Source organism: Myodes glareolus, chromosome X (genome assembly GCF_982192425.1).
Source record: "Myodes glareolus chromosome X, mMyoGla1.1, whole genome shotgun sequence".
Lineage (NCBI taxonomy): Eukaryota > Metazoa > Chordata > Mammalia > Rodentia > Cricetidae > Myodes > Myodes glareolus.
The window spans coordinates 109883090-109899875 of NC_142053.1; positions in this window are offsets into that span (position 1 = coordinate 109883090).

Below are 16786 nucleotides of genomic sequence, written 5' to 3' on the forward strand. Positions count from 1 at the left end.
AATTTTACATAATAGGTATAAGTGTTTTGCCTGCATCTAGAACTGAGTACCACATGCATGTGTGATGCCCACAGAGGCCAGAAGATTGCATCAGATCCCCTGGAGCTGTAGTTACAAAGGCATATGAGCCACTATGTGGGTGCTGGGAATTGATCCCGGGTCCTCTGAAAGAGTAGCCAATGCTACTTAACCACCAGAGCTTTTAACCACTGAACCATCTCTCCAGCCCCTTAACTCCTATTTTTATGAGAAAATGTTTTGTTATTTTCACGACAACATAGAAAAACATTTGCAGTGGAATTTTAATAAGATTCATAGGCACACCCAGACAAATCAATAGACAAAGGTAAGAGACAGAGGAGAGAAATGAAAGAAAAGGAACCTATTTATTCAGGAGGCACAACTTATGATGTATCTTAGAAAAAAACAGTGTTGTTTTGTGCATGTATATTACTTATGGATCTCATTTCTACTATTATAATTTTTAAGTCTACCATATTACTACTGTAAAAAATTCAATTCCATGTTGTTCTATGGACTCCATAGCCGAATACTGGTTTCCAATTACTGTATAATATTTCATCATGTACCTCTACCATCATTACTATTCTCCCAATAATGGACAACTACATGACATTCAACTTCCTTCTCCAAACAAAACTAAAATGAACATTCTCAATATAGTCCTGTTAAAAATTTTTGACAAATACCCACCCACCTACCCCACACACATACCACTTGACCAAAATGGTTTCACCTTATCTACAATCTCAGCCTAAGGCTCATCTGCACCTAGAGCAGGGAACACCAGAGAAATTACCCCACATTCACCTGGAGGAGTGACCACTGGAGCCATTGTCTTGTCTGCACCAAAAATAGTGACTATCTGAGAGCCTTGGGCTCATCTCCACCTAGAGAAGCAATTGCTGGAGGCTTAGCCCTGCCTGCACCTGAAGGTGTGTTCAACAGAGCCATAGCCTCCAGCCACACAAATTGGAGGAAGAGGGACCACCACCCCCAAGCACAGGCTCCACTCATTCTGATTGGAGGAAGAGATGGGTAGACAACAAGGTAAGAACACACTAAACAACCCAAAAAGCAATAGAGCAACACCAGAAACTAGTAGCTCTACAGAAAGAAGACATGACTATCCTAACACAGAACACAAGAAAATGACACTGAAAAAAACTTTATGAAGATGATGGAGGTCCTTAAAGAGGAAATGAAAAATTACCTAAAATAAATGGAAGAAAAGACAAACAAAAATGGAAGAAATTAACGAATCTTTTAAAGACAACTAAGAGAAAGCAATCAAACAGGTAAAGGAAATGGTTCAAGATTTAGAACTGAGAAGCAATAAATGAAACACAAACCAAGAGAACTCTGGAAATGGAAAATATAGGCAAATGATCAGAAACTACAGATGCAAACATAAACAACAGAATACAAGAGACAGGAGAAAGAACCTCAGGAGTTGAAGATACGATAGAGAAAATAGATTCATCTGTCAAAAAGTCTTTAAATCCAACAAATTCTTAAAACAAAATATTCCGGAAATCTGTGATACCATGAAAAGACTGAGTGAACCTAAAAATAATAGGGATAGAAGAAGGAGAAGAAGTCTAACTCAAAAACACAGAAAATATATTAAACAAAATCATAGAAGAAAACTTTCCAGAGAGCAGAATGTTGGATCCTGCTTTCGTATCCACTCTCTAAGTCTGTGCCTCTTTATAGGTGAGTTGAGACCATTGATATTAAGTGAATGAATAAATGGGATCTACTGAAACTGAGAAGCTTCTGTAAAGCAAAGGACACTGTCAGTAAGACAAAAAGGCTGCCTTCTGACTGGGAGAAGATCTTCACCAACCCCTCATCAGACAAAGGTCTGATCTCCAGAATATACAAAGAACTCAAGAAACTAGACACTAAAACTCTAATTAACCCAATTAAAAAATGGGGTACTGATCTGAACAGAGAATTCACAACAGATGAACTTCGAATGGTCAGAAGACACTTAAGGTCATGCTCAACCTCCTTAGCGATCAGGGAAATGCAAATCAAAACCACTTTGAGATACCATCTTACACCTGTCAGAATAGCTAAAGTTAAAAACACCAATGATAGCCTATGCTGGAGAGGATGTGGGGTGAGGGGAACACTCATCCATTGTTGGTGGGAATGCAAACTTGTGCAGCCACTTTGGAAATCAGTGTGGCGGTTTCTCAGGAAACTGGGAGTCAACCTCCCTCAGGACCCAGCAATTCCTCTCTTGGGAATATACCCTAGAGATGCCCAAACATACTACAAAAGCGTTTGTTCAACTATGTTCATAGCAGCACTATTTGTAATAGCCAGAACCTGGAAACAGCCTAGGTGCCCCTCAATAGAAGAATGGTTAAAAAAGGTGTGGAACATATACACATTAGAGTTTTACTCAGCGGTAAAAAATAATGACATCTTGAATTTTGCATGCAAATGGATGGACATAGAAAACGCTTTACTGAGTGAGGTAAGCCAGACCCAAAAAGAGGAACACGGTATGTATTCACTCATAAGTGGATTCTAACCATAATTAAAGGTCTTTGAGCCTATTATTCGTGATCCTAGAGAAGCTAAATAAGAAGACGAACCTGATGAAGATTATTTAGCTATCCGCCAGGAGGTAGGAAATAGTCAAGAGTCCCAGGTAACCTTGGGTGCATGGGGGGGTGGGAGGGTTGTTGGAAGGGGAGAGGGTTAGAGAGAAGGGAGTAGGGGAGGAATGGAGAAAGCTCGGTTGACCGGGATGGGGGGAAGGGAGGAAGGATGAATGTGGGATCAGGGAAGAATATATTTCAACTAAGGGAGTCATATTAGAGTTTACAGGAAACTTGATTATATATGGGATCCCAGGTCCAAAGAGAGATCCCCAGATTGTTCTCTGGACAGAGGAGGGGGTGCCTGAACCGGCCTTGGCCCGTGACCATACTGATGAATATTTTGCTTATCACTATAGATCCTTCATCTGGCGTTGGATGATGATACAGATGGAGGCCCGCGTTGGAGCACCGAACTGAGCCCTCCAAGATCCAAATGAGGAACAGAAGGAGGAAGAAAATGACGAAGGACTGCGAGGGATACTATCACCCACTGATACAAGGGGTCGGATCTAACGAGAGTTTACCAAGGCCAGATGGACCGTGACTGAACGAGTATGTGATCCAACCAGATTCTCTGAATGTGGCCGGATTCTCTGAATGTGGCTGGCCTGCAGTCTTTCTGAGAAGCCATTGACAATGACACTGGGACTGGTTTCCTCTGCATATACTGGATTTTTGGGATCCAGTCTGTTTGGATGCTCACCTTCCTGGACCTGGAGGGAGGGGGGAGGAACTTGGACTTCCCACAGGGCAGGAGACCCTGACTGCCCTTGGGGACAAAGAGGGAGAAGGAGAGGGAGGGGGGGAGTGGGAGGGCGTTGGGAGGAGGAGTGTAAATGGAAACTTTCTATAATTTAATAAAATTACTTTCAAAAAAAAAAGAAGAAAACTTTCCAAACTTAAAGGTCATACCTATAAAAATACAAGAAGCTTACACAACACCAAATAGACTGGAACAAAAAAAAATCCACTCACCACATAATAATCAAAACACTAAACATACTGAATAAAAAAAGAACATTAAGGGCTGCAAAGGAAAAAGGTCAAGTAACAGATAAAGGCAGGCCTATTAGAATTACATCAAATTTCTCAATGGAAACAAAGAAAGACAAAAGATTCTGGTCAAGTATTAGACAGACATTAGGAAACCACAGAGGCCAGCCCAGACTACTATATCCAGCAAAGCTTTCAATCACCAAAGATAAAGAATAGAAGGTATTCCATGGCAAGACGAGGTTTAAATAATACCTATCTACAAATACATCCCAACACAAAGTACTAGAAGGAAAATCCCTACCAAAGTAAATTAACTACATCCACAAAAACACAGACAATAATAATCTCACAGCAGCAAACCACCAAGAAGGTAAACATACACAAAATACCACCACCAACAGCTGCTGGAGGAGAGAGATTGCTTATTGGTTCCCTGCTGCCAGACTAGCTTAGACTTGAAATAATCACAAAGAAACTGTATTAATTAAATCACTGCTTGGTCCATTAGTTCTAGCTTCTTATTGGCTAACTCTTACATAAAAACTTAACCCATTTCTATTAATCTGTGTATGACTTTGAGGCTGTGGCTTACCGGCTAAAGTCCCCAGCATCTGTGTCTGGTAGCTCCATGGCTTCTCTTTGACTCATCCCTTCTTTCTCCCAGTATTCAATTTAGTTTTCCCTCCCTAGCTCTGTTCTTTTGTCCTATCACAGGCCAAGACAGTTTCTTTAACAGATAAAAGCAACACACAGAGAGTAGGACCTCCCACACCAAACAGCAAAAACAAAAATAAAAAGAACTAGTAATCACTGGTCATTATTATTTCTTAATATCAATATATTCAATTCACCCATAAAAAGATATAGACTAACAGATTGGATTTGAAAACAGAATCCATCCTTCTGCTGCATATAAGAAACATACCTCAATTACAAAGACAGGCATTATCTCAGAGTATAGGGTTTAGAAAAGATTTTTAAATCAAATGGTCCTAAGAAACAAGCTGATGTAGCTATCCTAATATCTAACAAAACAGACTTCAAACTAAAATTAGTCAAAATAGATGGAGAAGGTAATTTCATATTTGTCACAGGAAAAATCCGAAGTCGTCAATTCTGAACATATATGCCCCAAATACAAATGCACACTCAATTGTAAAAGAAACATTACTAAAGCTTAAATCATACATCAAGATACACACACTAATAGTGGGAGACTTCAATACTCTACTCACACTAATGGTCAGGTCTGATGGATAGAAACTCAACAGAGAACTAACAAATTCTATGTTATGAATAAAAAGAACTAACAAATGTTATGACTCAAATGGGTCTAACAGACATATATAGAACATTCCACTAAAAAGAAAAAAATATATCTTTTTCTCAGCACCCCATTGATCCTTTTCTAAAACTGATCACATACGTGGTAACAAAGCAAACCTGAATAGATACAAAAAATTGAAATAATCCCCTGTATCTTATTGGGTCACCATGGCTTAAAGTTAGAACTCAACAACAACACTAATGGCAGAAAACCCATAAACTTATGGAAATTAAACAAGGCTCAACTGACTCTTGACTGGGTAAAGGAAGAAATAAAGAAAGAAATTAAAGACTTTCTAAAACTCAATGAAAATGACAGTACAACATACCCAAAATTATGGGACACAATGAAAGCAATGGTAAGAGAAAAATTCACAGCATTAAATGCCTACATGCAGAAAGTAGAGAAATCACATATAGTGAATTAACAGAACAACTGAAATCTCTAGAATAAAAAGAAGCAAACTCAACCAGGAGAAACAGACAGATGGAAATGTTCAAATTGAGGACTGAAATCAATAAAAATAAAAGAAGGAAGTGCTGAGGAGTTCTATCCAGAGAGTGCTGAAGAGTTCTATCCAGAGAGGTGAGTGGGTGCTAGCTGGGGCGGACTGTCCCGGAAGAGAGCACAGCCCCCCATCAGCTTCTGTGGCAGGGTCTTCAGTGTTCCACAGGATGCTTCCCTGCCCCCACTGTTGCCCTTTTGTCTCCTGTGTCCTTGGAATACCAGCTGTCCCTGTTTCAGTGCTGAGAAGTTCTATCCAGAGAGGTGAGTGGGTGCTAGCTGGGGCGGACTGTCCCAGAAGAGAGCACAGCCCCCCCCCTCAGCTTCTGTGGCAGGGTCTTCAGTGTTCCACAGGATGCTTCCTTGCCCCCACTGTCGCCCTTTTGTCTCTTGTGTCCTTGGAATACCAGCTGTCCCTGTTTCAGTGCTGAGGAGTTCTATTCAGAGAGTGCTGAGGAGTTCTATCCAGAGAGGGTCGCCCTTCTGTCTCCTGTGTCCTTGGAGTACTGGCTGTCCCTGCTTCAGTGCTGAAGAGTTCCATCCAGAAAGGAGGAGATGGGCAGGCGCCAATGCAAGAAGTCCTCCAACAACCTGAAAGGCAACATGACATCACCAGAATTTAAGGATCACGAAACTAGAAGAATTGAACACCCTACTCCAGAAGAAATAGAAGAAACGGACTCTAAGCAGAACTTTATGAAAATAATAGAGGAACTTAAACAGGAGGTGAAAATCTGCCGTAAAGAAATGGAAGAGAAGTATAAGGAAAATGATTGAAGAAATGAGTAAAGAAATGGAAGAGAAGTATAACAAAAAGTTTGAAGACATGAGTAAATCCGTAAATGAAACCCTGGGAAACCAAAAAAAAAAAAAAAAAAAATCAAACAGGTAATGGAAACAGTTCAAGATTTGAAAACAGAAATGGAGGCAATAAAGAAAACACAAACCGAGGTCTGGCTGGCTATGGAAAATCTAGATAAATGAACAGAGACTTCAGAAAAAAGCATAACCAACAGAATACAAGAGATAGAAGAACGAATCTCAGACTCTGAAGACACCATAGAGAAAATAAACACTCTGACCAAAGAAAACAGCAAATCCAACAAATTCTCATCACAAAACATTCAGGAAAGGTGGGACACAATAAAAAAAATCAAATCTAAGAATAATAGGGGTAAAGAAGGAGAAGAATGGCAGATCAAAGTCCAGAAAATATATTCAACAAAATTATAGAAGAAAACTTCCCCAACCTAAAGAACGATATCCCTATGAAGGTTTAAGAAGCATACAGAACACCGAATAGACTGGAACAAAAAAATCTTCTCACCATATAATAATCAAAACTCAAAACATTCAGATTAAAGAAAGAATATTAAGAGCTGCAAAGGGAAAAGGTCAAGTAACTTATAAAGGTAAACTTATCAGATTTACACCGAACTTCTCTATGGAAACCATGAAAGCCAGAAGGTCCTGGAGAGAGGTACTGCAGAAACTAAGAGACCATGGATGCAAGCCCGCACTACTATACCCAGCCAAGCTATCATTCACCATCAACAGAGAAAACAAAATATTCCAGGATAAAAAACAAATATAAACAATATGTGGCCACAAATTCAGCCTTACAGAAAGTAAAATAAGGAAAATCACAACCCAAGGAATCCAACATTGCCAATACTGCCTATAATAACTCAGACATCTAGCAACCCTTCACAAGCACATCTCAAAGAAGGGAAACACACACTCTACTACCTCCCCCCCAAAAAAGGGAAAATATCCGGAGTCAACAACCACTGGTCATTAGTATCATTTAATATTAATGGACTCAATTCACCTATAAAAAGGCACAGACTTAGAGATTGGATACGAAAACAGGATCAAACATTCTGTTGTTTCCAAGGAACACACCTCAACCACAAAGACAGACACCTACTCAGAGTAAAGGGTTGGGAAAAGGTTTTCCAAGCAAACAGACGTAAGAAACAAGCGGGTATGGCCATTCTAATATCTAACAAAATTGACTTCAAACTAAGATCATTCAGAAGAGATGGAGATGGACATTTCATACTCATAACAGGAACAATTCATCAGGAGGACGTCTCAATCCTGAATATCTATTCCCCTAATATAAAGGCACCCACTTATGTAAAAGAAACACTTCTAGAACTCAAGGCAGTCATCAAACCACACACACTAAAAATGAGAGACTTCAACACACCTCTCTCACCAATGGACAGGTCAATCAGACAGAAACCTAACAGGGAAACAAGAAAATTATTGGAGGTATTGAATCAAATGGACTTAACAGACATCTATAGAACATTCCACCCAAATAGGAAAGAATATACCTTCTTCTCTGCAGCTCATGGAACCTTTTCAAAAATTGACCACATACTCAGTAACAAAGCAAACTTCCACAGACACAAAAAAATATTAGTAACTACCTGTGTCTTGTCAAATCACCATGAATTAAAGTTAGAATTCAACAACAATGCTACCCCCAGAAAGCCAACAAACTCATGGAAGCTGAACAGTCAACTACTGAATCACCCCTGGGTCAAGGAAGAAATAAAGAAAGAAATTAAAGTCATCCTTGAATTTAATGAAAATAAAGACACAACATACTCAAACCAATGGGACACTATAAAAGTGATGCTAAGAGGAAAGTTCATAGTACTAAGTGCCCAATTAAAGAAAATGGAGAAAGCACACATTAAAGACTTAACAGCACACCTGAAAGTTCTAGAAAAAAAGAAACAGATTCACCCAGGAGGAGTAGAAGACTGGAAATAATCAGACTGAGGGCTGAAATCAACAAAATAGAAAAACAGAAAACAATCCGAAGCATCAATGAAACAAAAAGCTGGTTCTTGGAGAAAATCAACAAGATCGACAAACCCCTATCCAAACTAATCAAACGGCAGAGAACATGCAAATTTATAAGATCCCAGAAATGAAAAGGGGGACATAACCACAGACACAGAGAAAATTCAGAGAATCATTAGATCTTACTACAAAAGCCTGCATGCCACAAAATTGGAAAATGTAAATGAAATGGACATTTTTTTAGATAAGTACCATATACCAAAATTGAACCAAGAACAGGTGAACAATCTAAATAGATCTGTTAGTCGCGAAGAATTAGAAGCTGTTATCAAAAATCTCCCTACCGAAAAAAGCCCAGGACCAGATGGTTTCAAAGCAGAATTTTACCAGAACTTCCAGGAAGATCTAATACCTATACTCCTTAATGTATTTCACAAAATAGAAATAGAAGAGTCATTGCCAAACTCCTTTTATGAAGCTACAGTTATTCTGATACCAAAACCACACAAAGAAACAACCAAGAAAGAGAATTACAGGCCAATCTCACTCATGAACATCGATGTGAAAATTCTCAATAAAATGCTGGCAAACAGAATCCAGGAACACATTAGAAAAATTACTCATTTAAATCAAGTAGGCTTCATACCAGAGATGCAGGGCTGGTTCAAGACAGGCAAATCTATCAATGTAATCCATCATATAAATAAACTGAAAGAAAAAAACCATATGATCATTTCATTGGATGCAGAAAAAGCATTTGACAAAATTCAACACCCCTTTATGACAAAGGTGTGGGAGCAATTGGGGATACAAGGATCATACCTAAATATAATAAAAGCTATTTACAGCAAACCAACAGCTAACATCAAATTGAATGGAAAGAAACTCAAAGCCTTTCCACTAAAATCAGGAACATGACAAGGCTGTTCACTCTCTCCATACCTCTTCAATATAGTACTTGAAGTTCTAGCAACAGCAATAAGACAACATAAGGGGATCAAGGGGATTCGAATTGGAAAGGATGAAGTTAAACTTTCGTTATTTGCAGACGATATGATAGTGTACATAAGCGACCCCAAAAACTCTACCAGAGAACTCCTACAGTTGATAAACACCTTTAGTGACGTGGCAGGATACAAGATCAACTCCAAAAAATCGGTTGCCCTCCTATACACAAAGGATAAAGAAGCAGAGAGGGAAATCAGAGAAACATCACCTTTCACGATAGCCACAAATAGCATAAAATATCATGGGGTAACTCTAACCAAGGAAGTGAAAGACCTATTTGACAAGAACTTTAAGTCTTTGAAGAAAGAAATTGAGGAGGATACCAGAAAATGGAAAGATCTCCCTTGCTCTTGAATTGGGAGGATCAACATAGTAAAAATGGCAATTCTACCAAAAGCAATCTATAGATTCAATGCAATCCCCATCAAAATCCCATCAATCTTCTTCACAGACCCTGAGAGAACAATAATCAAGTTTATATGGCAAAACAAAAAACCCAGGATAGCCAAAATAATCTTATACAATAAAGGAACTTCTGGAGGCATTACCATCCCTGACTTCAAACTCTATTACAGAGCTACAGTATTGAAAACAGCTTGGTATTGGCATAAAAACAGAGAAGTCGACCTATAGAATCCAATAGAAGACCCAGATATTAACTCACAAACCTATGAACACCTAATTTTTGACAAGGGAGCTAAAGTTATACAATGGAAGAAGGAAAGCATTTAACAAATGGTGCTGGCATAACTGGATGTCAACCTGTAGAAGAATGAAAGTAGATCCATATCTATCACCATGCACAAAAATCAAGTCCAAATGGATTAAAGACATCAACATTAATCTGACCACTTTGAACCAGATAGAAGAGAAAGTAGGAAGTAGTCTACAGGACATAGGCACAAGAGACCACTTCCTAAGTAGAACCCCAGTAGCACAGACAATAAGAGAATCAATGAAAATATGGGACCTCCTGAAACTGAGAAGCTTCTGTAAAGCAAAGGACTCTGTCAGTAAGACAAAAAGGCTACCTTCTGTCTGGGAGAAGATCTTCACCAACCCTTCATCCGACAAAGGTCTGATCTCCAAAATATACAAAGAACTCAAGAAACTAGACACTAAAACTCTAATTAAGCCAATTAAAAAATGGGGTACTGATCTGAACAGAGAATTCACAACAGATGAACTTCGAATGGCCGAAAGACAATTGAGGTCATGCTCAACCTCCTTAGCGATCAGGGAAATGCAAGTCAAAATAACTTTGAGATACCATCTTACACCTGTCAGAATAGCTAAACTCAAAAACACCAATGATAGCTTATGCTGGAGAGGATGTGGAGTGAGGGGAACACTCATCCATTGATGGTGGGAATGCAAACTTGTGCAGCCACTGTGGAAATCAGTGTGACAGTTTCTCAGGAAACTGGGAGTCAACCTCCCTCAGGACCCAGCAATTGTACTCTTTGGAATATACCCAATAGAGGCCCTATCATACTACAAAAGCATTTGTTCAACTATGTTCATAGCTGCCCTATTTGTAATAACCAGAACCTGGAAACAACCTAAGTGTCCCTCAATAAAAGAATGGTTAAAGAAGGTGTGGAACATATACACATTAGTGTTTTACTCCGCGGTAAAAAACATTGACATCTTGAATTTTGCATGCAAATGGATGTAAATAGAAAATGCTTTACTGAGTGAGGTAACCCAGACCCAAAAAGAGGAATATGGTATGTAGTCACTCATAAGTGGATTCTAGCCTTAATTAAAGGTCTTTGAGCCTATAATTCGTGATCCTAGAGAAGCTAAATAAGAAGGTGAACCTGAAGAAAATCATATAGTTATCCTCCTGGATATTGGAAGTAGACAAGATTGCCAGGCAAACTTGGGTGCACGGGGGTGGGGGGTGGGGGGTGGAAGTAAGGGGAGATGGTTAGAGAGAAGGGAGAGGTGGAGGATTGGGGATGGCTTGGGGGAATGGGATGGGGGGAGGGAGGAAGGATGGATATGGGAACAGGGAGGTATATATCTCAACTAAGGGAGCCATTTTAGGGTTTGCAAGAGACTTGATTCTGGAGGGGTTCCCAGGTCCAAGGAGAGGTTCCCAGATTGTTCCCTGGGCAGCAGAGGAGAGGGTGCCTGAACTGGCCTTGTCCCATAACCATACTGATGAATATTATGCATATCACCATAGAACCTTCATCTGGCGATGGATGGAGATAGAGACAGAGACACACATTGGAACACTGGACTTAACTCCCTAGGTCCAATTGAGAAGCAGATGGAGGGAGAACGTGAGCAAAGAAGGCAGGATCAGAGGGAACCTTCATCCGACGATGGATGGAGATAGAGACGGAGACCCACATTGGAGCCCTGGACTGAGCCCCCAAGGTCCAAATGAGGAGCAGAAGGAGGGAGAACATGAAAAAGGAAGTCAGGGCAGCGAGGGGTGCGTTCACCCACTGATACAAGGGGACTGATATAATGAGAGCTCACCAAGGCCCGCTGGACTGGGACTGAACGAGCATGTGATCAAACTGGATTCTCTGAATGTCGCTGACATGGGGGCTGACTGAGAATCCAAACAATGGGTCTTGTTTTGTCTGCATGTACTGGCTTTTTGGGATCCTAGTCTGTTTGGATGCTCACCTTCCTAGACCTGGAGGGAGGGGGGAGGAACTTGAACTTCCCACAGGGCAGGAAACCTTGACTGCTCTTAGGACTGGAGAGGGAGGAGGAGAGGGAGTGGGGGGAATGGGAGGGTATTGGGAGGAGGGGAGGAAGTGGAAATTTTTTATAAATAAATGAATAAGTAAATAATAATAAAAAATTAAAAAAAATAAAAGAAGGAAAACAATACATGCAATCAATGAGAAAAAAAGTTGGTTCTTTGAGAAAATCAACAGGATAGAGAAACCTTTATCCAAACTAACCAAAAGACATGGAGAGAATATCCAAATTAAAAAAATCAGGAATGAAAATGAGGATATAAAAACAGAGACTGAGGAAATCCAGAGAATCATCAAGTCATACTTTAAAGACCTGTACTCTACAAAATTGGAAAATTTAAAGGAAACTGACAATTTTCTTTATAAGTGCCACATACCAAAATTAAATAAAGACCTGATAAACAAATTGAATAGACCTTTAACCCCTATGAAAATAAAAAGTAATCAAAAGTTTCCCAAACAAAAGAAGTTCAGAGTCAAATGATTTCAGTGTAGAATTCTATCTTCAAAGAAGAGCTGAAAGCAATACTCCTCAGATTGTTCCATACAATAGAAACAAAAGGAACATTGCTAAACTCTTTCTATGAGGCTACAAACCACACGAAGACACAACTAAGATAGAGATTTACAGACCAGTCTCACACATGAACATCAATCCAAAAATACTCAAAAATATAGTGGCAAACCGAATACAAGAACATATCAGAAAAATCATCCACCATGACCAAATAGGTTTCATCCCAGAGGTGCAGGGGTGATTCAACATATAAAAATTTGTCAATGAAATCCACCATATAAACAAACTGATTGGGAAAACCATTAGATGCCAAAAAAGTCTTTGACAAAATTCAACATCCCTTCGGGATAAAGGTCTTGGAGAGAGCAGGGATACAAGGATCATACCTAAACATAATAAAGGCAATATACAGCAAACCAACAGCCAACATCAAAGCAAATAGAGAGGAACTCAAAGTGATCTCACTGAAATCAGAAACAAGACAAGGCTGGACACTTTCTCCAAATCTATTAAATATAGCACTTGAGGTTATAGTTAGAGCAATAAGACAAGAAAAGGAGATCAAGGGAATACAAATTGGAAAATAAGAAGTCAAACTTTTGCTACTTGCTGATGATATGATAGTGTATCTAAGTGACCTCAAAAGTTTTGCCAAGGAATTTCTACAACTCATAAGCACCTTCAGTTAATATAGCAGGATACAAGATTAACTCAAAGATATCAGTAGCCCTCCTTTATACAGATAATAAATAGACCAAGAAAGAGATCAGAGAAAAATCGCCCTTTACAATAGTCACAAATAACACAAAATATCTTGGGGTAACCCTAACGAAACAAGGGAAAGACCTCTATGATACGAACTTTAAGTCCTTGAAGAAAGAAATTGAAGAAGACACACGCAAAAAAAATGAGAAGATCTCCCATGCTCCTGGATAGGTAGGATTAACAAAGTAAAAATGGCAATCTTACCAAAAAAAAAACCATTCAACACAATTCAACAACAGATTCAACACAATACCCAATAAAATCACAACAAAATATGGCCCAGAACTAAAAGGATAATATTCACCTCCATATGGAAAACAAAAAACCCAGGATAGTCAAAACAATCCTGTACAAAAATAAGGAACTTCCGGAGGCATCACCACCTCTGACCTCAAGTTCTACTATAGAGCTACAGTAATGAAAACAGCTTGGTATGGCACAAAACCAGACACCTGAACCAATCAAATTGAAAACCCTGACATTAATCCACACACCTATGAACAACAAACTGATTTTTTGACACAGGATCTGAAAGTATAAAGTGGACAAAAGAAATCATCTTTAACAAATGATGCTGGCATAACTGGAAGTCAACGTGTAGAAGATTGCGAATATTTCCATACCTGTCACCATACACAAAACTCAAGTCCAAATGGATCAAAGAGCTCAACATAAAGCCAGCCACACTGAACCTCAAAGAAGAGAAAGTGGGAAGTACACTTGAACACGTTGTAGAAGGCTGCTTGTTTCCTGGCCACCCAGACTCAAAATAACCACACAGAAAATTAAATTAAATCACTTCTTGGCCAATTAGCTCTAGCTTCTTGTTGGCTAGCTCTTGCCTCTTAATTTAACCCATTTCTGTTAATCTGTGTAATGCCTTTTGTTTGTGGCTTACTGGCAAGGTTCTGTCCGGCATCTGTCTCTGGCAGGGCTACATGGCTTCTCCTCACTCCGCCTTCTTATTTCCCTGCCTACCTCTATTCTGCCCTGTCAGGCCCAAGACAGATTCTTTATTAACCAATGATATTTACAGCATACAGAGGGGAACCCTACATCACTTCCCCTTTTCTGTTTAAATAAAAAGGAAGGTTTTAACTTTTACATAATAAAATTACATATAACAAGACAGGTACCAAGTAAGAATTATAGTTACAATATTTATATCTACTTTATATTTTATCATAACTAAGGAAAAATATAACTATTTCATCTATTATTCACCTTAATCAAAGACCTCAGAAGGATATTTTACTGTTCCTTGACAGAAGAACAGATAAGGAAAGTGTGGCACATTTACACAATGGAAGATAACTCAGCAGTAAAAATGACTTGAAATTTTCAGGCAAATAGACAAGACTAGAAAAAGTCATCCTGAGTGAGGTAACCCAGATACAGATAGACAAATATAATATGTATTCACTCATACATATATATATATATGTATGTATATATATACAAATATATATTATACAAATATAATTGTAGAAAATAGACATAAAGCAAAGGACAACCTAGAGTGCCTCAGAAACAGAAACAAAGAGGACCCTAAGATTGACATACATGGATCTGCCTAGGAAGGGCAAAAAGACAAGATCTCCTGAGTAAATTGGGATAGTAGAAGGCAGGGAGAGGGTAGAAGTGGAGGTAAGAAGGTGAAATGGGAGGGGAGAAATGTATAGCACATTCCTACTCAACCAATTAAAATGGGAAGGATTTAATAAAAAAGAACACAAATAATGTTTAGAACAGTACAGACAATGGAGTCTGGTCTTAGGAAGTTTCAGTAGGAAATTTAAAAACTCTATTGGGTCATTTGTTATTTTAAATTAAGAGTCTGTGGTTCTTGTCAGCTGGGCTGAAAAATCAGCTGTGATTAACAAGATACCAGAACTACCAAGGTGATGCCTTTGTTTTGCTGGGAAACTCAATTCTGGTCATCTGAAGCTGAGAAATTAGCAGTAATTAAGGAGAGACCAGCCTCATTGATGTGAAATCTTCTGGAAAGTATTTCCAGAGAGTCAGTACACAGAATCTGTGCTCCAGACATAGCTGGCAGCTGATTGTGATAGTCCAAGCATCACCCAGGTGGTAGTGGTTTTGAGGGCATGAAGGGTTCAGGGCAAGCAGCTGCAATTTGGCACTATAAAAGGCCAGGAGAGGCCGTTGGTGAAGGTGCAGCATCAGTAGCACTTGAAGGCCCAGGACTGAAGGGGTCATGGAAAGAAGTTTATGCTTGGCAACATAAAGAGAGCCTATGAGAGGCTCTTGGTGAAAGTGAAGCCCAATTGCAGGAGAAGATCCCAGCACTTTGGAGATGCCAGAACAATGGGATAGTCACCAAGAACAGCAGCACCCTTGAATTGGAGCCTGGCACAGTTTAGAAGACAAGTTGTGTGCGTTGCAGAGGGCAGAGACAAGAAGTGACCCAAGCCCTTTGGAGGAGCCCATAAGATAATACGTGAATCCCAGACATTGGAAGTTTGGTCTTGTTTGTTCGGATTGTGACTGTGCCCTGGTTCTTCCCTCTTGAAATGTGAAGTTATTTAATTTTGAGTTTTGCAGGAGTGTAAAGCTAAATGACTTTGAACTTTTGTGGGGGGAAGGACTGTAGGAACCAGAGAAGTCAAGAATATCACAAGCAAGCCCACTGAATTTACTAATGTGGGCTCAGAGAGGCTCGCAGAGAAGAAATGGACAACCAGGAAGCCTTCATGGGACTGACCTGGGCCCTCTGCATATATGTTACAGTTTTATACCTTGGTCTTCTTGTGAAACTCCCAACAGTGGAAGCAGGGGCTCTCTATGACTTTTTAAATAGATTTTGGCATCCTATTCCACATACTGGGTTTCCCTGTCCAGCCTTAATACAAGGGGAAATGCCTCATCTTACTGCAACTTTGATATGCGATGTTTTGTTGATATCCATGGGAGGGTTGCCTTGTGCTTTTCTGAATGGAAATGGAAGAGGAGTGGATGGAGGGGTTATTTCAGTTGGAATTTTTTTAATAATCATTTTTAAAAGATTTGGAATTTTTTAAAGAAATTTGATATTTTAAAAAGGCTGGAGTTTTAATATGTTTGAATTTGTAAGGACCTCGGGACTTTTAAAGCTATTTATATTTTATATTATAATATGAATATTAACATGGGGGCCATGGGAGATGAATGAGAAAGGAAAGTTTCTAAATGAAAAACGATGTGTTTATGTGTCAAGTTGACAGGATGTCAGTTGTACTGGCTAGTTTTTTTTTTTTTTTTTTTGTCGACTTGACACAAGCTAGAGTCATCAGAGACAAGGAAGATTCAATTGAAAAAACTGCCTCCATAATGTCAGGATGTTAGCAAGTCTTTAGGGTATTTTTTTAATTACTGGTGTGAGAAGGTCCAGCCCATTGTGGCACGGTTCATGGGTGTTATAGTGAGTTAGGACTGTTGGTTGCCTCTCTTCTTTGAAAGTTTACAAGGTACATTC